Source organism: Quercus lobata, chromosome 9 (assembly GCF_001633185.2).
Source record: "Quercus lobata isolate SW786 chromosome 9, ValleyOak3.0 Primary Assembly, whole genome shotgun sequence".
In the NCBI taxonomy this organism is placed as follows: Eukaryota; Viridiplantae; Streptophyta; class Magnoliopsida; order Fagales; family Fagaceae; genus Quercus; species Quercus lobata.
In genome coordinates this window covers 31653255-31677440 of record NC_044912.1, presented here as the reverse complement: position 1 = coordinate 31677440, position 24186 = coordinate 31653255, and the positions used below count along the sequence as shown (strand labels likewise).

At 32.7% G+C, this 24186-nt stretch overlaps 1 long non-coding RNA gene across 3 annotated transcripts; it reads left to right on the top strand.

Annotated features, from left to right (window-relative positions):
- Positions 1-4913: 4913 nt before the first annotated feature.
- Positions 4914-12952, top strand: LOC115958886. 3 transcript variants are annotated; one of them, XR_004084709.1, is made up of 5 exons: positions 4915-5956; positions 6250-6310; positions 7375-7459; positions 10368-10494; positions 12828-12952. It is a non-coding gene; the product is annotated as an uncharacterized LOC115958886 (long non-coding RNA). The 3 variants fall into 3 exon arrangements; XR_004084710.1 differs by lacking the exon at positions 12828-12952 and adding an exon at positions 11083-12004 and having other exon boundaries at positions 4914-6310; XR_004084708.1 differs by having other exon boundaries at positions 4917-6310.
- The last annotated feature ends 11234 nt before the right edge of the window (positions 12953-24186 follow it).

Sequence of the window (24186 nt, the reverse complement as noted above, 5' to 3'; positions counted from 1 at the left end):
CCCCATAATCATTTTTATGTCTCATATGGGCAGCCTAGGAAACTCGTTTTCTTGTCAGAGAGCCTGCTCTTGGGGCGTATCCGTTTTTTCCTTACTAACGAATGTCTGCAGCTTTCCTTGCTTGATAAGGGTTTCAATTTGCTGCTTTAGGTCATAGTAGTCGGCTATGTCATGGCCGTGATCACGATGGAAGTGGTAGTACTTGTCTCTAGACCTCTTATGAGGATACCCCTTCAGCTTGCCGGGAAAGGTCAAGGCTCCTTCGTCCTTGATTTGCATTAAAACCTAGTCGATTAGGGCAGTCAGCGAGGTGAAGCTTGAGAACTTTCTTGCAAGGGGCTTGGAGTGTCTCTCCTCCCGCCACTCTCCAATTCTAGCCATCTTTTGCCCTCTGTCCGGTCGTATATCTTCTTGTCTTTCCCCTTGGGCTTCTCTTCTCAGGCTAATAGTGGGTCTTCCATGTTCATGTACTTGGTTTCCCTATAAAGCACATCTAACATAGTCTTTGGGTCGTTCTTATATAGGAAAAATAGGAACTTGCCCTTTCGTAGCCCATTGGTTAATACTACCACGAATATCTTGTCATCCGCTTCGTCGATCAAAAAAGCCTCCTTGTTAAAGCGAGTTATGTAAGACCTCAGCGTCCTCCCACTGTTTAATGTTCATCAGGCATGCAGTGGACTTCTTGTACCTATGTCCCCCGATGAAGTGTGAGGCAAACTGGACGCTTAACTCCTTGAAGGTTCCAATGGAGTTTGGCGTCAGCCTGTTGAACTAGATCATTGCGGGTCCCTTCAGCGTGGTGGGGAAGGTTCTGCACATCATCTCGTCTATCACCCCTTACAGGTGCATCAGGGTCTTGAAAGACTCCAAGTGATCTAAGGGGTCCTTGGATCTATCGTAATTTTCCACCTGGGGCATACGAAACTTTGGTGGAAGGGGGAATGAAATGATGGGCACTGTGAATGATGAATTAGTTTGGTGGACCAAGTCATCAAGGTCGCTAGACACCCGTCCTCTAAGGACGTTCACCATAAAGTCCATCCACTCATTTATCATTTGCATCTTGGCGATTATGTGAGGTGGAACCATTTCGGTGACGGATGGCCGAATCGTGTCCAGTCATTCTGGTTTGCTTGGGGTGTTGCTTCCTTCCGGCCCTTCTTGGTTCCTTCTCTCAAAGCCGGTGCCTTCTTGGTCTTTCTCTTGAGTATCCATTGCTGCGTTCTTCTGGCGCAACTGTTCTTTTAGGTCATGATTCTACTTGGTGAGGCTTTCCACTATTGCTATGAGGGTTTAGACTTGCCTCTCCAGGGCAATGGGTCATGATTCGTCACCCTGATTGTTGGTGGTTGTTGCCATTGAACGAGTAAGTAACATGCAACTTCTTATCCGAGAAGCGATGAATATGGCTTATCTCTTGATCGCCCTGTGTTCCCATAGACAGCACCAATTGATGATGCCAAAAAATCACCAATGAGCCACACAGCCCTTATGCGCTCATGACAGTACCTGCACAACAAAAAGAGAAGACCTAACAGAAAGCACCGATGTGGTGCCGGCCAAAGACTCTCTGAAGGTCAAGTTAGAAAACTTCTCACAACTCTAGAGTGCTAGAGTTGGGGTGAATTATGGGAACCTTAGTTTATGAGGGTCTTGGGTTTTTATAGTAGTGTAGGGTTGACATCCGTGCCTTGATTAAGAAGATATTTCCTTGTAGGAGAGATCCTCTTTAAGTCGCGTATTTTGCGAAGTTCTTTCCTTATAGGACTTTTCTTGATTAGGGTTAAACGTGGGGCGCAAAATATTTTCTTATATACTTATGTGTGTAGACCAAGTCATGCTGAATTCGTCAGCTTCATCCCGTCAGCTTCGTTGTTTGTCAATGCCTTCTGATCGTTCCTATTTACATTGATGACCTTTAAGTGCACCCGTCAGTCTTTGAGATGGATCGTCAATCTTTTAGAGGTGTTTATGGGCATGTAAGCAAAGTCGTCAGCTTCCACAAGTTCATCAGCTTTGATTCAAGAATTTCTACCTATCAGTAGGAGTAGTTGTTGTAGTGGAAGTGGAAGGTGTTGTTGAAGAACTAGAGCTCGGAGCAGAAGCTATAAATTGTGGCTCTGATACCATGAAAAGTAATATAAAGAAATGAAAAATATGAAGAAGCAGAGAAGAGAGTAGAGAAGAGAGTAAAGAAGAAAAGCAAATTTAATGAACTAATTCTGAGTTTCTTGATCTTATTGATTCATTGAGTCCTATACATATACATAACCATTCTGTAAAGCTTGGGATCATTGTAACTAATTATATCATGACTCATCAAATGCTTACACGTGGACTTGCACCAATAACTAACTTTACTAATACCACTAGCATAAGCTACCTACAGCTTAGACTACTCTACTATAGGTCATTTTCCTTTAGTCTTATCACATGCTGTGTCACATGCCTTTACATCTTCTCTCTCTATATATGCTGCAAATTTTCAATTTTGTCAAGGTTTTTGAAGAGATTAATAATGTCAATCATGTAGAAAGACATTCTAGGACACCAAGAGTCCTACAATGACAATCTTAGGCGCTAAGGCTATGTTGTTGTTGTTGTTGTTGTTGTTGTTAGTAGGCTATGTTGGAATCTAATCTCCTATGGTAGATATAATCAATGTACACTTTTAAGTTTTATGCCTTTAATTATGATTTTTGTAAGTAAGTTTCTTCTTTTCTGATCAATGAATTAAAAAAATAATAGGCATAGCTGAAGAAGTGGTTGGCTGGATAGGTGGAGCTACTGAACAAGTAATTAGTTTGTGATGGCAATTGACAAAATTGTCTTCAGAGGTCTACGTCAATGATAATTAAGCCAAACTAAGAGTGGTACGTGTCTCTCACAGCGCAGCCTAATCCAATAATATGTTAATTAAAATACATAAAGAGAATGGAGTTCATTTGATTTTTAATGCACCTTAAAAAAAAAAAATTTTCTTGTACTCTTTGAAGTCCCAGGAAATCCCAGAGGAAAAGGTAGCGGATAAGAGTCCATACACTCCATACCCCTAAACAAATCCCATTACTAACATACTCTTCCAATGTCCAAGCATTTTTATCTTTTAGGGCCTCTTAAATATATAAGAAGAAAGAAGTTGAGGATCTAATAATTTGCATGAATATTGGACACTATAAACTTTTGTTTAGTCTAGAATATAAATCTTACGTAACTAGTAAAATGTAAACTAATAGTAATTTTCTTTGTATGTATGCAGTTTTAAGAACAGTGCTACACTGTAATTTCCTAGTCCTAAGTGAACAGTTAATAGCCTAAGTCGTCTTATCTTATCTATTATCCTTTCCCTTCTTTCTTTTTTACTAAATTAACTAATGTTAGATATGTGGGCTGCTGTTGCTACTACTACTTATCTCTGTGTGCTCGCCATTTTATTCTACTATTTTTAATTTTTGGTTTACATTAGTCAACCGTAATCAATTTTTTCAAAGCTAAAAGTTCAAGAATACACAATTTTTTTTGTAATTTTTTAAATATAATTTAATTATGATTAGTATATAATTAAAATAATATTAATAGTAAGTTCATATGAAAATAATATTATTCCAATCATAACTTCTTCTTTTTTTGGCTAAAACAATAATAACTTATCAGTTTAATAAAAACTTTTTAAAAATTTAGCATTACCCTTACCAAATAAATTTATTGAATACACTATTTTTATTATGAGAATGAGGGAAACATTATTTGTTATGAAAATTAATAGATCATCTTTATTTATTTATTTATTTTTAGATAATCTTTATTTTAAATATTGTTCATTTTGTTTATTTCATAATTTAAAATTTTAGTGGATGCAACAAAAACATATGTTGCCTTTATTGCGCATAAACAACCTAACAAATATTCTTGATGGCCACGTACCAATGTACCGTCAATTCCTCTTAAGGGAACTTATGAGTTCCCATCAAGGCACCAACTGCAACTGGTGCTTCAGAAAGTTAATGCACGCACGTCAATGTCCAAATTCTAGACAACAAATTATGCCCATTTTACGGTCAAAGAGCGCTTTTTTTTTTTCTTTTTCTTTTTTTTTTTTTTAATGAAAATCATTTTTCTAAATTTAATTTGGGGAAAAAAATTCAAAATTGCATGGGAGAATTAGAAAGTAATAATTTGCTAAGAAAGTCCGGCCCCCATTAACCATTTCATTTTAAGGAATTGATTGGTTCATAAACAGCCTTGGCTTGCTTGCAATATTCGGAATTGGTGGCTTGATTGAACCAAGAGTATGCAATTTCACGAACTCTTGAGATTTAGTAATAGGATACATATAATATCTCAAATTAGAAAGAAGAAAAAAAAAATGTAATTGGAAGTAATTTGATCTTGTAATTCGTAAAATAACGGTTGCATGGTCATGGTTGAAATACTTCTTTATAAATTAAAAAAAAAAAATAAAAAATTTTCCTTCCATTTTTCTCTGATTGTGAATTGAATAAGCCCAAAGATACAATGAAACTGTGTGTTTTAGACCAGCAACAGATTTTGATTTGCCTATGCTTACCAAACTTTCATGGAACATTGCTACACGCCAAGACAACCTCTTTGTATAGCTTTTGAGAAACAAATATAGTGTCAAATCTTTTCCTAGAATGCTACCAAGCTTAGACAACAGTTATGATCAGGAATCAATATATAAGCACTTGAGATTGAGAATATTGTTCTTCCAATCCAACCTTGACATGCTCCATAAAAGGGTGGACAAAAAAACTTTCAATCAAACTACTTTGGTGTTGCAATTTGATGTTTTATAGCTCTCTCTTTTAGCAAAGAAAAACAAAAAGATCTGGCCATAATAGATGTCACAAAAGCACACTAAAAATAGCTAATCTTGCTTTGTCAATTTCTTATTTATAAGACATAGAAATCACAGAGCATAAAAAAAGTACACTGCGAAAAAGGAAAAGTAAAAGAAACAGGGTACACTGCAAAAATAACTAAAAATAAGGCTGTTATTGCATAGTTCCGAAACGATGCTTCCTTCCTCTCATGAAGGGATGGGTCCTACCTCCTCTGCCAGTGAGACGAAGTATAGTCCGGAACTATACAATAACTTTTCCTGAAAACACTAGTATATTACAACACGACCCATCCTCTATGCACCTTTCTCTTCTTGATCCATGGGCACGTTGGTGTGGTGGGTGTGGCTATTTGGCCTTATTGTTGGACTCTGGTGGTGGTCCAGTCGTGGGTACTACAGATTTCAATATCTGTGCCAACACTGACTTTCTCTTTGCGGGAAAAACACTTCCATTTGTCTGTGTGCTGGAGCTGACCGGTTCTTCACTTGGGCTCGTTGGCTCTACTTTGGTGTAGCCACAGCAGCCCACCTTTCCATCTGGGTTCAGCTTTCTCACCATCTTTGCATCTTCCTTTTTGTTCATTTCCATCTCTCTTTTCTCTCTAAATTTGCTTCAAATTTTTCTACTCCAAATTGTGAAGGTTTTTGAAGAGATTAATAGTGTGAAGTAGAAAGACATTCTTGGACGCCAAGAGTAGCAAACAGTGGCATTCTTGGGCACTAAGGCTGTGCTGGAAATTAAAATTACTACTTTTAATCTTCTTTTATTTGAAGGGTGATTGGCTTAAGTGATAGCCGTGGAGCAACTGAGCAAGTAATTAGATTATGATGGCAATTGACAAAATTGTCAGTGATAACTATTAGCTCAGCCAAATTGATCGTGGCACGTGTCTTTCACAGCGCGGCCAAATCCAATAATATGTTTCTTCAAATAAATAAAGTGGTTGGAGTTTATTTCACTTTTTGTGTGGAAAAAAAAAAATATCTTGTGCTCTTTGAAGTCCCACACTTAATCTTATAGCCAAAAGAAAGTAAAGGTTGTTTTGAAAAGAATATTGTTTGTCAAAGATTCAACCTTTTTTCCCACAGGTCAGTGTTCAGTGTTTGTGTAATGTTGATTTAGCAATGCAAGTTGATTTCAGTGTGTGTTTGCTCTGAGTTTGCAGCATGCTAAGTGTTTGATAAAATGTCCATGTGGACCTGCATTTTATTGCTTCCCCAAATGTGAGGCTTTGGAGGTTCAATTTGTAAATTTTGGTGAATTATTTGATTGGTTGCAAACGATGTTATTCAAGCTCTCTTTACTATTTGTAGATAGGCTTTTGTGGTTGTAAAATTCTTCTATTTTATAGATGCTTATTTGCCTATGTGGATTTTAACAGGAGGGTGACATTGACAATCTGCTATTTGCTAATTGAGGAGTTATGGCCAGGATCCTATTTGGTCAGTACCTTTTTTTTTTTTTTTTTTTAGTATGTTCCATCTTTAGAATATGTGTTTGGTTTGAGACTTTGAAAAATGAACAAAAACTCTAAAATCTTAAGTCATGGATCGTTGCCATGAATCTATCTCAGCTTTCTCTCTCTTTCAATTTTTGCCTTTTTTTTTTTTTTTCCTTAATGTTTGCATCAATCTTTTCTGGAAATTCTATCTAAAAATCTGTTGATTTCCAAATTATGGTCTAAATATCTAATTTTGTCAATATTTTTCCTCCTAGAATGATATAAAAACATATGAGACTTATTGCTTGAGAAAATTAATTTCTTTGGAATTTGACAGAATTTGAGGTTTTTTCTTATATTTAATATAGTAGGTTCCATTTTCTATCTATTCGTTTCTCTTTCAAGTTCCTTCAATGTTTGTAGTGTCATATCAAGTGTATCATATATGACTAGAGAAAAAACCCCATTTGAGCATTGTTGAGAATATTTAAGGCCCGTTTGGATTGAGGAGGGAAGGAGGAGGAGTAGAGTAGAGTTGAGTTGGCTGAAAATAGGTTAATTTTTGTTCAATTCTACTCTCCTTTACTTCTCCTCAATCCAATCAAACCATTAGGTTTTTGCTTTCTTAAGTCAAAATGGCAAGATTGGATTACAGTTGATGTTTGTTGAACTGGTTCAAAGTTTTTGGACCCTAATATTTTCTGAGTACTATGTTGTGACCAGTAAAAATCACAAGCTAGTGCACTCTAATTTGAAGTCAAAGAGTGCAGAGTGAAGACAGGGAAGATTTCTGTTGGTATCAATATTGTTTTTCAGAATATCAATTGTCCAGAGTTAGGTGTTTGTGTATTGCTGAGGTTGTAACTTGCATTGACTTTAGTGTTTGTGTTTACTGAGTTCTGAATTTGCTACCAGTTTGATAAAATGTCTTAGGGACCTGAGGTTTATTGCTGTTTAGGTTTTTTATCTTCACAACTTTGGATTGCAATTTGTAGGGTCTAAATTTGCTGAATTATTTTAATTAATTGCAATTTATATAATCTGAGCTTGCTTTATTATTTGCAGATAAGCTTTGAGTGTGCAAAGACATTTTCTATTTATGGATTGTTATTTGCTAACTGAAGACTTCAATCCTCGGTTGCTCTATCTGGTCAGCCTTTTGTTCTTTCTTTCGTTTTAACTTTTTAAGTATGTTAATGTTAGATCTGGGCTGCTGGTATGTATCTGCCTATGCTTGGCTTTTTATTTCTTTTTGGTTTACATTAATCAACCTTATAACACTTTTACAAACTATTAATTGTGGCTACTTTTTATTAATTATTATTTGGGTATACCACTGATATCATTTTTTACTTACTAATAACCACTCAAAAAATAAAATATAATAGCCACTTACTGCATTGGCAATTCGTAAAAAAATTTGTAAATCTAGCATTTTCCTTTGTATTAACATGCTACTATGTTGATTTCAAAATAAATAAATGAAAAAAATACATAATTTTTCATCATACTCAATTATTAGCATATAACCTGTTTATGGATGCCATTATGAATGATTTCATTTTAAACAATTGATTGGGTCATGGACAACCTTGACTTGTTTTCAATACTCAGCATCAGTAACTTGATCGAACCAAATGTATGCAATTTCATGAACTCATTAGATTCAGTAAAAGGATCCATAATAATATCTCAAATGAGAAATTAAAAAAAAATAAAAAAAGTAATTGGAATTAATTTGATATTGTAATTTGTAAAAGAATGGGATAGAACCAAGCTTAGACAACTATTTAATAAGGAATCTTCCTATCAAAAAAAAAAGAACTATTTGAGAAGGAATCAATTGAACCAATTCAGATTGAGAATCTTGTTCTTCCAGTCCAACCTTGACTAGATCCATAAAAGGGCAGACAAGAAAGCTTCAATCATTTTCTCTGGTAAAGTGGGCTATTTGCAGTACCTACTTTGGTGTTGTAATTTGATGTTTTATAACTCTTTCTCTTTTTAGCACCAAATAAAAAAATAAAAAAAAAAAAGATCTTGCATAATAAATGTCACCAGTGCAAACTAAAATTAGTTAGTCTTGCTTTATCATTTTCCTATTTAAAAGGCAGAGAGAAATCACAAAGAATATGAACAATACAGATAACTAAAAATACTGACATTTAAAATTTAAAAAAAAAAAAAAAAAAAAAAAAGAAAAAAAAGAAAAAGAAAAAAGAAAAAGAAAGAGGGAGTGAGAGAGAGAGAAAGATAGAGAACTAGAAGTACTACAAGAAGACCCATTATTTATAATTACAAGTGGGTCTTAACTACATATGCATCTATGTACATATTTTTTACTTCTTGAAGCATGGTCATGGTGATGTTGTGGGTTTGGCTATAATATATGCTAATGCTATATAGCCTTACCCTTTGCCCTTCTGGAATCATCAACTGACCTTGTTGGACTGTGTCTGTGTGGGTGGTGCTGATTTATTAGCTAGTACGGCTGTAACCATCATTTTCATCACTGACTTCCTCTTCACTGGAATTACACTCCCATTTTTTGGTTTGTTGAACCATTGTTCTGTGTTGTAGCTTACCTCTTCTTCACTTGAGCTCAATTTCACCTCCTTATTTGCCTCGGCCATTGTGTTCACTGCCACTTCCAATTTTTTTTTTTTTGATAGTACTGCCACTTCCAAATTGTGAAGCTTTTTATAGAGATTAATAATGTCAATCTTGGGCGCCAAGAGTGCTACATGGCCATTCCAATGAAAAGTGATAAACTTGGACTCCAAGGCTTCTAATCTCCCTGTGATAGATATTTCTTTGTACACTTTTCAACCTTTAATTTTGATTTTTGTGGGTTATTCTCTGCTCTGCTTTTACTTTTATTAGAAACGTGGATTGCCTTTTCTTTTTCTTTTTTTAATGAAAAAAAAAAAAAAAAAAACAGAAAGGTGGAAGACTTAATTATAGGTGGAGCAACTGAGCAAGTAATTAGGTTATGTTGAAAATTGACGAAATTGACATTAGTAGTAGTAGAAGATGTCAATGACTTGAGTGTGGGTGTGTGTGTGAGTGAGGCACGTGTCTCTCACAGCAAAGCCTAATCCAATAATATATTACTTATCTATACTATGACTTCCCGGGTTAGAATTCTCAATTTAGATGCTTAAAATACTTTCACATTTATCCATTTTAAGGCTTAAATCATAGAGTTAGATATGTAAAATTAGTAATTTAAAAACTCCTAATTTTAGCTAAATTAAAACTAAAAAAAAAAAAAAAGGTTTTTTCTTGCACTTCTGCATTCTCTCAATTAGTTATCTAAGTATTAATACAACTTTTTTTTAAAAAAAAAATAAAAAATAAATATAACTGCTTTTTTTTCCCTTACAAACATACTATTTTTTTTTTTTATCACTAAACTATTTTTTTCCCACCTACACGTTTCCCTCTCACGTTTATAGTCCAATATTAATATAACTTCTTTCTTAAAATAAAAAATAAAATAAAACTGTGATGAGTAAAACGTGAAAATCCAAAAAAGTAAAAAATAAAAAGCCTCATCCTGCCCAAATCGTGTGATGAGGCTAGTAATAAATAAAAGGCTGGAGTTCATTTGATTTTTATTGAACGCAAGTCCCAGAAGAAAAGGCAGCAGATAGATTCCGTAGTTCCCCCAAACAAAGCCCAGTCCTATCTACCCTTCCAATGTCCAAGCATTGTTAAGCTGCTTAAATATATAAGAAGAAAGAAGTTGAGGAACCACCACAATCCATTTCCAGAAATGAAAGGTTGTTTTGGAATGAATATTGTTTGTCAAAGACATAATTTTTTTTTTCTCCCACAGGTAAGTGTTTTTGGTTATGTTGAGTTTGTAATAGACATTGATTTTAGTGTGTGTTAATGTGTTTACTCTGAGTTTGTAGCATCCTACGTGTTTGATAAAATGTCCATTTGCACCTGCGTTTTATTGCTTTACCAAATGCAATTTTTAGGGTCTAAATTTGCTGAATTATTTGATTGGTTGCTAATATTGTCATTTGAGCCTGCTTTACTTTTTGCAGAGAAGTGTTGTGTTTGCAAAATTCATCTATTCATGGATGCTTGTTTGCCTATGTGGATTTTAAGAGGAGGGTAGCATCGACGAGCTACTATTTGCTAATTGAGGAATTATGGCCAGGATCCTATCAGGTCAGTACCCTTTTTTTTTTCTTTTTTAAGTATGTTTAATCTTTAGAATATTTTTTTGGTTTGAGACTTTGAAAATGTACAAAAACTCTAAAGTCATAGTCATGGGTGGGTGGCATGAATCTATCTCAACTTTCTCTTTCTTTCAATTTTTGCCTTTTGGTTTTTTGTGTTACATCAATGTTAGCATCAATCTTTTCTGAGCTTCTATCTAAAAATCTGCTACTTGGGATGATTTCCAAATTGTAGTCTAAATTCATAATTTGGTCCCCATTTTTTGTCCAAAAATGATATAAAGCATATGAACTTAAGCTTGAAAATATTATTTCTTTGGAATTTGACAGAATTTGAGGCTTTTTTCTGTAATTTAATTTGGTCACAAGTTTATTCTTATCCAAAAAAAAAGTGGGTTCCGCTTTCTTTCTATTCGTTTCTCTTTTGAGCCCCATTCAATGTTTCTAGTTTCATATCGAGCGTATAAAATATGGCCAAACAAAGAACCCCATTTGAGCCCTGTTGAGATTGCTTAGGTTTTTTGCTTTAATAAGTCAAAAAGGAAATATTTTATTACAGTTGATTTTTCTAAAGCAGGTTCAAAGTCTTTGGACCCTCTATTGCTGAGTGCTATGTTGTGACCAGTAATCAGTAATCAAAACAAAAACTCAAGCGATAAGCTTTAACCATTGAAGATGGAGCACTATATATAAAACCTGAGTAGACTTCATTTTTTTTTTTTTTTTTATTGCTGTTTTTGAAGTGTTGGTTATGTAGTATTCATTAGATTGTTATTAGTCAATTTCTAATTCTTTTCTTTGAGTGATAATTTACATTTAGAAAAACAATTTTGGGGTTCAATATTAGATTGTTTCTGTAAGATCTTATGCTCAGTTGAGTTTTCAAGGAAACTGTGAAGGAAACAACTGCTTTTTCTAATTTCATTTTATATACCTTAATCTGTATTCTTGAGTGTGTCGGAGCCTACAGTATCAAATTTAGCTTTAAATTTGTATGCAATATTGAATCAGAGCACCATTGGTCTAGAAGCTGGGGAGAGAAGGTTCTATTGGCTGTTTTAGACTTATTACTAGATTAATAAAGTTAGGTATGCCAATCTCCGAGACCAAGGTCAAGCCAATAAAAATTCTCAAAAAATATATACTGTAATATGGATGTTAGTGCCAATATTTTAAGTTTGACTGGGATGTCCCTTTCATGTCTTCATCATTTGAAGCCCCTTGTTATATCAATATTAAGTTTTGAGTCTTTTGACCAACCACTAGTACCACAATTATAAGTTCATATGAATATAAATTGTATAGCTATTTGCTCTAGCTTCTATGGGAAAGGCACTTCTTATGTTTCCTGGAGGTTTCTTAGGTCACTCACTACAACATTCATAACTAAGATAATGCAAAATTGAGATTGATAAGCTACGTGAGTAACTTTTGTCAATGTTACATTGCTCACTTTTATTGCAAAATTTCATCATGACATTACATTGTTTCTTTCTTTATACTTGCAAAAGATCAAAATGATTAGATATCAAAAACTATTTCATCTAAACATATTTGTTGATAAAGTGGTGTACACCATCTAACATTTTCCGATGCAGAAACTATTATAGTTTGTAGAAACAACACTACTAATGGTCCATCAATATTTGTCGTTTTCCTTAATGCGTGGCAACATACGATTGCTTTTTGAAGCATATATTAGGCTAGCTCTCAATTTGTTGTTACCTTCTCCTTTTTTTTTTCTTTTTTTTTTGGTAGTACTAGACGTCCGTATACTTTTTGTTTGTCCCGAAATGTTGTCTCGTTCCCATATCCAAGTAACCAACCCAACCCCTCGAGCCAACCAAGGCTCATGAATTCACTAGATTTGGTGTGTCCCAAACTTATTAGAATAAATAAATCTGGAATTTATAAACCTTGTATTCTGTAGTATATAAATAAATATTAATAGGAGTGTCACTCTGTCGGGTCCTAAAAGATTATTAAAATTTAAAAGGATTACATTGGAGTAGACTTAGGTTACGCTAATTCTTATTTTTAACCTTTAAATAGGATTATATCAAAATAGGATTTTGCTAATTAGTGCCCTAAAGGCACACAATAATTTTTATTTTAAAAAAAAATTGGAAATTAAAAAAATATTAACAATTTTTTCAAATTCTAAAAAAATATTTCCAAAAAATAAAATAAAATAAAACACATGTTCCCTTTCGGGATTTTTTTTTTTTTTTTTGGTGCTAAAGTCCCTTTCGGGATATCATTTTTTTATTTATTTAATTTTTGTGGATAAAATCCTGACTCATATTGACTTGATCGCAACAGGAATTCTGTCCTCTATGGCCCATGTTGCACAAAATGTAAGAGCACGCCATTATCCTTCCCCTGCTTCTGTTTGTTTCTGCTCTCTTTTTTGTGTTAATATATGTCTTATTCAGCAAAAAAAAAAAAAAAAAAAAAAAAAAAAAAACTGTCACCTGCCGTCCTTGCTTTTTATTATTATTATTATTATTATTATTATCTTCTTAGGTTATAAAAAAATTAAAACTATGATTTTTTTTTTTTATTATTCTGATCCATAGTTCATAATAAAGTGATTAAAAAAAAGAGGTTCATCATAAATAAAGCGAATAATATTTATAAAAGTTGTGTGATCCTAAATTTTTTAGAAGCATTTAATAAATGTAGAGTATCAAGGGCACCACTTTATTAAATGGGCAGTGTTATAAAAAGTCCGGTTATTGATGACCCAATAAATTTACCAATCATGATTATTCCTCAAAGTTGCGTCTAAAACAAAATGACCCTCATTCAAACAAAAAGATCAACCATAAAAATAAAATAAAAAATAAAAAATATATATATATATATTAACAACCACTCCACTTTGTGGGCCCAAAGAGGCGGCGAGATGGTGGCGCTTCCCGAGACCCGGCAGCAATGAAACCCACACACCAACCACTACAACCGCCCGCACACACAGCCGTTTCTTCCCACCAACCAGACACAAACACAGCTGACCCATCGGTATCGGCCTGTCACCACCTCATTCCGTTACCCATTACACTCCAAAACCACCGCACAAACCACCGGTCCGCCCCAAATTACATCAAAACATCACAAATTTTCCGATCGGGTCAATTGATCAAATACCCAACACACACACACACACACACACACAAAAAAAAAAAAAAAAAGAGGCCATTTCTTTTCATTTATCTGACGCTGGGGTCTAACCAGGGCAAAATCGTTGAATTCCTAAGCTTTGAATGACGGTGAGCTTATAACACACTAGACCCACATAGCAAATCAAGACGAAAATCCAAAATTCAAAACTTTGCGGGCTGAAAATGCTAGAAATGTATGCTCTGTATTATTTAAATAACATAGAAATCACAAGCAAGTACACTTCCAGATCAGTGGCAATACCAGAATCTCAAAAATTATTTAAACTCATTGTGGAGCCTAAACCATGGTTGACAAGTACAGCAACCCAAGGTGCTATGGTGTGTGTGGGTGCACAGGGTTGCCATTCTTGAAGCAGCAAAAGCTTTTGTTGGCAAGTGATGAAGAGGCACCGCGAGGACAGAAAACGTGTCTGAGGAATTGAGCCGAGCGCTCAAACATCAGTAGCTTCACTAGCTTCCTCTGTTTCGGAATTACACTTCCGAGCTTTCGTTTGTTGAACCATGGCTTTGTGTCGACCCCAGAGTCAGAAAGTTCTGCAACTGGGTTCAGCTTGGCCACCACCTCTGGGTCTATCTTGGTGCAGACCACGTAGCCACCTGGGTTCAGATCTGGGATCACCATCTCGGGGTCTATCTTGGTGTAGTCCACCTCGCCACCTGGGTTCAGACTTGGGATCACCATCTCTGGCTCTGACATTTTTCTCAGTGCCTTGTCTCTCTTCTCTATGATTTTCTTCTTCTTCTTCTTCTTCTTCTTTTCAAATTGTGAATGGATGAAAGATTCCTTTTTGCCATGTAGTATTTAAAGAAAGAAAGACACTGACTTCAGCTACGACACAAGCGGCATACAGTGAGTGAGACGTGGTTGTGATAACCATTACCCTTTATTTTAATCAAGTTAAATATAAAGCCACAGCTTTAGGATTTGATTTCTATTTTCCAACTTGTAGGCGATTCTCTGTTTTTTTCTTTTTCTTTTTTGACCTTATTAAAGATTCTTCTAAATGCTGCTGAGAAGATTAAATAAAATTAGTAATTACAAAGTCTCAATTTTTGGTTTTACAAACGTGTGTCTTTTAAGACATGAATTAATCGAACTTTTTTTATATTTACTTTATTCAAAAGATTGTATTGCAGGTTCTAGTTAGTTTAATTAGTAAAGTTTCTGATAATTGAATAAAAAATTTGGAGTTCAATCCCCGCCTATACTGAATACTGATTGATGTCTTGGTCTGATGATAAAAAACTATCATATTGAACTATATAATTGTAGTCAAGAATAAATTACAGCATTCTTAAAAAAAAATAAAAAAATAAAAAAAGAAGAAGAAGAAGAAGAATAACCCCTTAAAGATTATAGCCTTAGAAGATGACAAATGGTATTAGTTTGAATGGTTTGTGTGACAGTGAGACCATGGAAAATTATCTCCAAACAGTTGTTGTAGCAGTTACCTCAAGTAGTTACCAAAAAATCTACTATATGCATACTGAGTGATCATTAATAGCAACAAATATTAATACTTGGTAGAGGAAGTTCATCATGGGATGACATGTAACACACTTGACACTACTTCATATATAAATAGGGGTTGAATCTACCAAAAATATACTAGACTGAGATTATTGTATTATTTTCTTAGGAGATCAAGTAGTTTATAGACAAATCAAATAGTCTTAAGGCTTGTAGAAGATCTTATTCTTGTAATTAAGCTTATTTCATTTATGTTTATATTATTGTTCAGTAAAGTATTTAAGTAGTTTGATGCAAGATTTAGTTGTTTGTTTAAGTTTGATTTGATTTGATTTACTGCTTAGTTTGAATTAATTTACTTTTAAAATAATCATTTAGGCTTTAATCCTTTAAATTTGCTTCATAAGTTAAATTGGGTAATCTAGACTTAATAACTTAGGCCCATAACTTAGAATTTTTCTCATTATAAATTTTAATTCGCGTATTTGTTAAAAAGTTTTTTGTTTTCGAACTCCAAATGTTAGTCTTCGAGTTCAAATTTTCACTTCCAGTTTGTTTAAGAATCTTGATATTCACTTCAAGCAATCTTAAAAAACACTATTGAGTTACCTAGGCTAATTAAAATTTGGTTTCTACTCAAACAAATTGTAGGCCAAAACAAAGTGGGTAAGTCCCACATCGATTAAGAGTGAGTTTGAGTCAAGGTTTAAAGCCTTCTAACACACTTCAAGAGTTACCGGCTTTTGTAGTGGGTTAGTTGTGTGATATTAGACCTTCATCCCCATTCCCAGTTGTGTGTGTGTGTTTACTATCGAGTCTATCTCAAAAAAAAAAAAAAGTCCCACATCGAAAGAGTGAGTTTGAGTCAAGGTTTAAAGCCTTCTAACACACTTCAAGAGTTACCGGCCCTTCATCCCCATTCCCAGACTATCGAGTCTAAAAAAAAAAAAAAAAAAAAAAAAAAAAAAAAAAAAAAAAAAATTGTAGGCCAAAACACAAGAAAGTAATAATAAACTTAGAATTGTCTCTCTCCTAGAAAAGTATAACTTTTACCAACGGTGGTGGGCTAAGTCTTGTGTCAAGCAAAATGGATTTATAAAGACAGTTATAGATAGTCGGTTACTTTATCTATATGCGTCTAGCATGTGTCCACAAATTCAATCCACTAATAATCATAAGTTACCAGCCACTAGACAGTGTTTTAATTTTAAGGAAAAAAATTTCTCTTGTAGTTTTTTTTTTTTTTTTTTTTTTTTTTTTTTAATTACAATTTTAACTTCATTTTTTATTTTTTAAGAATAAAGATTATTTAATTAAATTAGAAATATTTTTGACATTTTTTAAAGTCATAACTAACTTTATGAATCATCTTAATATATAAAAATTATACTCTAAATATTATTATAATCCTTTTATATGTTACAATTATAACCTAATTACGTAGACTTTGACACTGATTTGGCAGATTGATCTCTGTGAAAAATGAACAATATGCTAACCGACTTATAAATCTTAGATATGTCTTGGTGGGATGTATCTATCTTAATTAATTTTTTCTTGACCTTTTTTTCTTTTTCTTTTTTTTGAGGAAGGACCTTTTTTTCTATTGATTTGGTTCTTTGGTTCACATCAATCCCTTTCTTTTCTTTTTTACCTTCTCTTTTTCATTGATTTCATCAATCTCTTTGGTTTTTATTTTTTATTTTTTAATAAGAATGCTAAACTTTTATCGCACAAAACAACAAGATACAGCTCTATTAAAGCGAGAAATATATACCTTTGTGCTAGACAGCTCAAGACCCAGAAATCAGAAATTCATTAAAACTTCTATAAAGCCTGGTTACGTACTACAAAAAAAGAGACATCTCAAACTCAAGTTTACACAAGCAATAAAAAGTAAAGTAATCTAAGAACAGATCACTTTATTAGGCAGATTCTTCGATTTTATATGAATGATGATCAGATTTCTTTGGGCCCAGCGTCGTACACTGCAGTAACCTCAATCCAGCTAATTTCAAATCATGGCTATCAAGCTTTTCCCTTTTCCAATTTTTTTAGCCTCAATCAATTCCATGAGTTTATCCCACTCAGAAATTTGATTGAAATCCTGGCACATGTCCGTAATCCTCCCCCAGATTTCATCAATCTTTTTTGTTATGAGCTTCTGTTTAAATATGCTATTTGGATGATTTCCAAATTACAGAGTGTAATTTTTTTTCTTATCTGGTCACAATTTGTTGTTCTTCAATTAAATATAAGAAATGGCACATTGGACCATTGGTTCCCCTAAGATATTTATTCGTTGTTGAGTCAGTCCATTTCTAGGACATTTTCAATATCAAAGTTTACTACTTATGCATCTTATTTTTCCCATTTTTAGTAGGTTAATTTACATTTAAAATCAAATATTTTAAGGGTTGTTCAAATTAAATAATCATATAGATATAGTTTCAAAAGTTTCAAATTAAATCTTAAAATAATGTTACAAATCAAACCTTATTGAAACTTGAACTTTTAAAATTATATGAATTTTAACCTTCTCTTCTGGGTTTGATTTTTGGGTTTTATTGGAACCTTTAAATTGATGTGATTTTTAAAGTTTAAGTTTCGGTTTAAAACTAACAAAACTATGAGGTTTAATATGTAATTGCCTTAAATCTCATTATTAAATTTAAAACTTTCAAGACCGTAGAGTTTAACTGTAAACTAACCCTTAAAGTATTGTATATTTGTATATTTAAAATGTAATAAGTGCAAGCATGTTAGGTATTGCGGTTGAATTGTGATTTTTCTTGTTTATATTGGCTATATTTCGTCCCAAATTTCTTTGTATATTCAAGCATAAATTATATGTATTTTGTGGGCTTATATTGTAATAGGGTTGGGTTAGAAATCCATGAAGAGCAACTAGAGATTGCAACTACGACTGGACTCGCAAGAGCAAGCAATGCACAAGTAATTATGTACCGTAGAGAAATTAGTTATTTGGATCACCCAATTTACCCTTCTTAACCCTATTATATACAACATTCTTTCCCACACTTTAATTTTTTGGAAAATCAAATATACTAACCTCTAGAGAGAGTTACTCTTCCTTAAGAGAAAATTCAGTTGTAGTCTCCACTCCCAACCTCTCTCATTGACGTACTTTGAAAGGAGATTAATCCAAACACAACCTACAAACAAATTGAGTGTTGAGAGTGTCTTGATTCAATAGGAAGCATTGGAGCTTGACCACATTTTCAGCCGATAAGGCATAGTGATGCAATCGGGTTTATAGGATTTAGAAAGTTAGTGAAGACATAACTCCAAGTAGTCCATTGGTTGGAGAGCTTAAGTATAGTAAATATATTAGGCTTGGAGGATCTCTTTGATTATCTTTGTACTTTTTTTTTATACAAAATAAAATTTTAACTCTAACTTAATCTAAGTGTACATGTATGTGAAATTCTCACCTAAAGACTTAAACCCCTGGCCTTTGCCTCCCCACACCCCACAAACATTTATATTTGTGAAGTAACTATCACACTAAGGGTGCACGGTGGTTTGATTATCTTTGTACTTTAACTTATTTACTAGTAAATCATTTCTTGATTGGAAGACAGCGAAAAAGTTTTTACACTGAATTCTTTAGATTTTTTCTTTAATAACACATCAAATATTGTTTTGAGTTTATTATTCTTTTCCTTATTGTCCTTTACATCATTGCATTCCACTTTTATTTTCGTCAATGCAATTGTTTGGTGGTTAGTTGATTACTTATCCCATTAATTATAATTATCTTAAAATTAATTAAATCATAATTAAAATTTGGGATCTAAATTAGCATCTAGTAATTAAGCTAGTACTAGTACGCTTTCTAACTGTAAATTCGCAATAAAGACAAATAAACAGAAACAAAGCGAGTGGATAAAAGATATCCAAGCGAGCTCTTTTGAGAATGTTGATACGAATATTGGATAATATTCATTCGCGATTTCGTATGACAGTTGTCAGTTGTCACAACTCAATTATTTTAAAAACTACAAACTACAAAGCTGCCGCAACAAGTTGTGTCGTCGTCACTTGATGTGAGAGAGAGAGAGAGAGAGAGAGCTTGAGATAAACATAAGTGGTCCGCATTTGCTCCCATGATTTAACGTTGTATAATGTGGCAAGTGGCATCATATGATTGAGTTAGCTTTATGAGGCATTAAATAAGGCCTGCTCTAGATTTGTCTTTTAATTTATTACTTTCCATTCGTATTAGACGTCTGTGTCGGTATATATTGTATATGTTCTCTTTTTAATTTTTAAATAATATTACATGTATTTTTACACATTTTTTTTACTTATATATATTTCTAAAAAAATATAAACAACATTACTAGAATACTATTACCAAACAAACTCTTACTATCTAAGGAAACTGATAAGAAGAAAAAGAGGAATATGAATTTACGTATCCATTAGATAATAGATTTTTTTTAGGAGAATTAGAAAATAGATTTGTATGAGTTTGAACTGAAATTATCTATCACACATTAGTTTACTTTTTTAGTTTTTATATTAAGATTCAATTAATTTTAATATGTCATGATCAACTAGAAAATGTATTGTCCAAACAATGGTAAATGAGCATTAATACTGATTTAACGGAAGAACACTTCAACGGGTTCTATAACCGCTATTCATTAAAGATGATGAACCTAATCATCTGATACGTTACAAAAGCAATAATGCCTAGTTAATGACAACCGTTACTTATTGACTTTAAACTCTCATTAAGGCAAATATCGTTACACACAGGGAAATAATTTCCTATAATTATGTACATGAAAACATTTATGAGCACAACAACTTCCCAAGCTACTTATAAAAGGAACAATCTGTCCATTTACTAAGGTATGTCAAAAAACTACTACAAAACACTATCTATGCACAAAATATAGGGGTCGATTCTAACTTAAGTATCAGAGTCTCCCCCACAACAACTACCCAAGCTACTTATAAAAGAGACAATCTGTCCATTTACTAAGGTATGTCAAAAAACTACTACAAAACACTATCTATGCACAAAATATAGGGGCTGATTTTGACTTAAGTATCAGAGATTCCCCCACCAAGCACAATCTGGTGGTCTCTTTGATCACCTTTGTTTATTTTACAGGTACTACAAGATCGTTAAAAGATTTAGATTAGATGAGTGACCCAATTGACGATTTTTGGCATTATCATGTCATATGTTTGAGTTTTTATCCTAAATTTTGGTTATCTTATTAATTAAAAAAAAAAAAAAAAAAAAAAAAAAAAAAAAAAAAAAAAACATGTGATAACAAGTTATGACTAGTATAACATAAAGAGGGAACACTTGAAATGAGACAAAAGGATTTCTATACATGGTTCAACTACTATAATAAATTTAAAGATTGCTTTCATTATTTTTTAATGCAGTTAAATAAAATGATGGATATTCAAAAAAAAAGTTAAACAAAACTTGTGACTAAATAAAATTGGGATATTTGCATTTTATGAAAATTTGAAATAAAACATGCAAATTGCATACTATAATGAAATTAACAATTAATATTAATGTTTATTAAAAAAAAAAAAACACACACACACACAAAATTAATATTAATGGTCATGTGTAAGTCATGTGATCTTATAATAACAACAACAACAACAACCAAGTTTTAGTCTTAATTGTTTTTTTAAATCAAATATGAATTTTAATATGTTAGTTAGGTTAGCCTCACTATCAAATATATATATTTATATATTTTTTCATTCTATTGAATTAGAATAGTAAGATCAGCAATGTGACCACTAAAAAGGTATAAATTTTCTCTTTTACACTTACAGATGTTATAATTGCTAAATTATTCTTTCTAATTTCTCAAACAAACCAAAATATCGGTGAGATAGTTGTCAAAACGTAAATCGTATTGTGAATCAATTTTTTATTTTTCTGTATTATGTATTGTATAATATTGTGTATCGTAATATAAACAAACACTTAATAAAATTTATAAAAACAATTATAGATATACATATATAAAGTGTATATTCATTATAAATTTTGAATATATTCAACTAATGATTAATTTATTCATCACTTATGTAATAATATTTAACAAGATAACTAAATAAATCAAACTAGCATGTGTTTATAACACACACATTCAAATTGATTAAACTCAAAAATGATAATATATACCAAATTATCCAAAATGATAATTTCTTTGTTAGGAACCTGGTGGTTCCTAAGGGGGACGGATAAGAATTGTAGGGGAATTGAGTTGATTCGAGATAGTCATCCTCCATAGAGAAAGAAAGAGATTAAGAGAAAAAGATGCACTAATGAACTAAGAAATTGGTTTATTCTTCAATGATGGAAATGTGATTATAAGTAGGTATTTATATAACCATAAAACTATTTTATTGGCCCACATTGTCTTATCCGAATGATTCTATTATTCCCCATGTGCATCAATAATTCCAACATGTGTTAAAAGTGATTAACACGCTTTGAATTGTAACTAACTAACTAACTAACTAAATGCATTCTATACCCCAAATGTGGATTCCTAACATTTCCCTCTCCTTCAAAACACCTTGCCCATAAGAGGTTGTTGTAGTTGACATCTTCATAAGGGGAAATCAGCCACTAACCCAATACTCCAAAGCATCTTGAACATTGAAAACACCAACTACTTTTAAGCACCTTGTCACAGCCTATAACTTGAGTAAGTGGAACCCATCATTAACTAGATCAGCAAAGGAGCACCAAGAAATCTTTGTGTTGTGGCCTTTCTTTCTATCAAATACCATGTCTCTAATCATAAACTTCCAAACAAATGGCCACCCATGCAACTCATGTGGGTAAGGAGATGATTGTCCACAAACTACAAATAATGCAATAAATGGATCGAACTTATCACATTCCCATGAAGCTAATATTGAGGATAAAGAGAGTTTCTTGAGAACAATTTCTGTATCTTCACAACCTTTAAGATCCTAACTCACACCCAAGTACTTATAAAAATTATGATTAGCTCGATTATGGAACCCATCATTTATTCCACCGTAGCCACCAAGAAAAGAATCATCTAGTTCAAATTCAATCGCATTGCCACTAATGTTAGTGGCTGTTACTTTCATGCCTTCATTCTTGATTACATGAGCAGCCCCATCTGTTGAAGTATGAGTATTATGATCAACTCGATTATAGAACCCATCATTTATTCCACCGTAGCCACTAAGAAAAGATTCATCTAGTTCGAATTCAATCGCATTGTCACTAATGTTAGTGGCTGTTACTTTCATGCCTTCATTCTTGATTACATGAGCAGCCCCATCTGTTGAAGTATGAGTTTGGCCACAGTCAAACACCATTGGATCACTCATATACACACTAACAGCAACCACTTCATGCATTGTAGATTCTTAGATCACCATCACCTTCTTTGGTGGTTCTTTGGATTGAACTTCAAGGGTAGCGTGTACATAGATACCTAATCAACTCCATCTAAGTGAATGCTGTCATCATGTTCATCATTTCGTAAACTTATTTTTTTATTGAAATTTTCTTTATCAACATCAACATTTACTATCTCTTCTTGTTCTTTTATTTTAATAATATATATTTTAAAAAAATTTCTTTTTGGTATTCTAGTTTCTTAGACTTATAACAATAATGACAATTTTTTTTTTTTTTATTGTTAGGTAATACCATATTTATAGTATAAAAAAAATTGTAAATATAAAAGTGAAGTAGAAGTGTGTAATCCAAATTTGAAGGAGAAAGAGAAAAAACAATTATGGACATGTTATTTTATTAGACTAGATTAAGTAAACTAATAATTTTTTATTAAAAATAAGTCTTACAACTTGTTAAATTTAAATAAAAGTACAAATTTTAACAACAAAAAAACTAATTTTAAAATATTTTTTCTATATATTATACGATACGATATAAACTGTGTACTATACGATTAATAAGTATTTACCATACATCATTTCAATACAAAACTTTTTACATTCAATACTCGTACTCATGCACCTCTTTTAAGAATTTATATGACAACTTTCAAAGTGGGAAGGCACGTACAATCGGTTGATATTTTTTCTTCTCAAAAAAAAAAGTTGACATCTTTGACAGGGGCACGACTTTCTATTGCTCTAATGGATTGAACATGTTACGAAACTAACGTGTGTCTTCCTTTTCTTTTGCTAATCAACTCAAACATGATTATTATAGGGAACAAATTGTCACATCCCGTTTATCATTGGAATATAAAAAAGCACCCTGACTCGATAGAAGTATATAGAATCACCCTCCTTTGATTTCGGGTAAAGAGCCTTTACTGCAGGTCTTATCACTCTTGACCCTTTTACGTTGAAAGCCGAAAGCTCCCCACTTCGGTTTTTTCATTCGCTTTGGCAGTGATGGCCTTTGCGAGCTTTTCCTATTCTAAATAGTTTCTTTTATATTTCGCAGCCACACTGAAACACATGTTTATAATGAAAAATGATATTAACTGTTTCTCATGGACTTTTTGTTCTCTGTTTTGCATTTGATTAAATTGAAGTATTTGTCGGTTGTTATGCTAAATCAAATGGATTTGTCTGATTTGTGCCCTTGTTAGTCGCAATTCTCGGCCAACATGACTGTGGAGGTGACGTAGTGAAAGAGAGAGAGGCAGTGATGTAAATTAGGTCCATCACTCTTGGAAAGTAAGAGCATCTAATTTTAGCATTTAACATCTTAAAGACTATTTTATTTATTTTAACATATAATTTCACAACACATTTTGTATCAATTCTCTTAATTTTTCCATCCGTCAAATACTATTCATTTTTTAATTAATTTCTTTAACATTTCCTCTCTTCTATTGAAACCCAACAAAGAAAATAAAGAAAATTTCTTTTTAATACCTTCCTGGGAACTACTAGTCTATTGCCTTTGACATCCTTGATATTAGAGTACGGGTGTTCGTGATGTGGTGTAATGCCGTTTTAGGCTATTTTTAGTACCGTACTT